The sequence below is a fragment of the Chrysochloris asiatica genome, unplaced genomic scaffold (genome assembly GCF_000296735.1).
Source record: "Chrysochloris asiatica unplaced genomic scaffold, ChrAsi1.0 scaffold00498, whole genome shotgun sequence".
Taxonomy (NCBI): Eukaryota; Metazoa; Chordata; class Mammalia; order Afrosoricida; family Chrysochloridae; genus Chrysochloris; species Chrysochloris asiatica.
Window position 1 is genome coordinate 276817 of NW_006409016.1, and position 2213 is coordinate 279029.

Consider the following 2213-nt stretch of genomic DNA (forward strand, 5'->3'; position numbering starts at 1 on the left):
AAGGTCATATTTTGGCTCTCGTGGACTTGTTTTCATTTTCTTCAGCTTCATTTTGAATTTGCATATGAGCAATTGATGGTCTGTTCCACAATCTGCCCCTGGCCTTGTTTTGACTGATGATATGGAGCTGTTCCATCATCTCTTTCCGCAGATGTAGTCAATTTGATTTCTGTGTATTCCATCTGGTGAGGTCCATGGATATAGTCATCTCCTATGCTGTCTAAAGAAGGTATTTGAAATGAACACATCATTGATTTTGCAGAATTCTATTATACGATCCCCAGCATCATTTCTATCACCAAGGCCATATTTTCCAACAACTGATCCTTCCTCTTTGTTTACCAACCTTTGCATTCCAATCACCAGTAATGATTTTGATTGCATAATCAATTTCAGATTGAAGAAGTTGGTAGAATTCTTCTATTTCGTCCTCACTGGCTTTAGTGGTTGGTGCTAAATTTAAATAATAGTGATATTAACTGGTCTTCCCTGTAGGCGCATGGATATTATTCTATCACAGACAGCGTTGTACCTCATGACTGATCTGGGTATATTCTTTTTGATGATGAATGCAACACCATCCCTCTTCAATTGGGCATTCCTGGCATAGTAAACCATATGGTTGTCAGATTCAAAATGGCCAATACCAGTCCATTTCAGCTCACTAATGCCTGTGTATGTGTTATATTTCATTTTTTTACAATTTCCAGTTTTCCTAGATTCATACTTCACACATTCCATGTTCTGATTATTAATGAATGTTTACAGCTTTTTCTCTTCATTTTGAGTTGTGCCCCATCAGCAAATGAAGGTCCTGCAGACTTTCCTCCCATGGGCTTTACTCCATTTGTGTCGTCATGGTCAACTCTACTTTGAGGTGGCAGCTCTTGCCCAGTCGCATTTTGAGTGCCTTCCAACCTGAGGGGCTCATTTTCCGGCCCTATATCTGACTGTTTTTCTCTACTAGTCATAGGTTTTCAGTGACTAAATATTCAGAAGTAGTTTGTCTCTCCTTCTTCCTAGTCTGTCTTCATCTGGAAGCTCATCTGAAACGTGTCCTCCATGGGTGACCCTGCTGGTATTTAAAATACCAGTGGCATAGCTTCCAGAATCACAGCAACTCACAAGCCACCACAGTATGACAAACTGACAGACGAGTGGTGGAATAGGATGATGGAATGTACAAAATTTGAATCTAGGAAAATTGGAAGTTGTCAAAAAGGAAATGGCATGCATAGCATCAATATCCTAGGTCTTAGCTGAACTGGACTTGTATTATCCATTTGGAATCTTAGATTCCTATAGATTAGTATGCCAAGAACAAGAGATTAAAGAGGAATGACATCGCAATTATCATCCAAAAGAGTATTTTGGGATCTATCAAAGTACAATGCTGTATCAGATAGTCTAATATCCATACACTTACAAAGAAGACCAGTTAATACCACTATTATTCAAATTTACGCACCAACCACTAAAGATGTTGAATTGAAGAATTCTAGCAACTACTTCAATCTGAAATTGATCAAATATGCAATCAAGATGTATTTATAATTACTAGTGATTGAAATGTGAAAGTTGGAAACAAAGAGGAAAGATCAGTAGTTGGGAAATAATTATACTGGAGGTCACATGATAGAATCTTGCAAGACCAATGAATCACTGAAAATGTCTTTTTATAACAATATAAAGGGTAACTATACACAGAGGTTGCTATGGGTCAGAATCAACTCAATGGCACTTAACAACAACAACAATATACCTGGACCTAACCAGATGGAATAAACAGGAAATAAAATTGATTATATCTGTGGAAAGAGATGATAAAGAAATTCAATATCAGAAGCCAAAACAAGGTCAGGGACCGACTATGGAACAAACCATCAATTGCTCATATACAACCTCAGGTTGAAGCTGAAGAAAATTAAAACAACTTCCCAGTAGTCAAAATATGATCTTGAACATATCCTGCCTGAATTTAGAGACCATCTCAAGAATATGTTTGATGCATTAGACACTAACTAATGACTGAAAACCAGAAGAGTTGTGGGATAAAATCAAGAACATCATACATAAAGAAAGAAAAAAGTCATTAAAAAGACAGGATTGGAGGAAGACTCATTATCAACCTGCAATATGCAGATGATACAAACCTTGCTTGCTGAAAGTGAAGAGAACTTAAAACATTTACTGATGAAGATCAAAGAGCACAG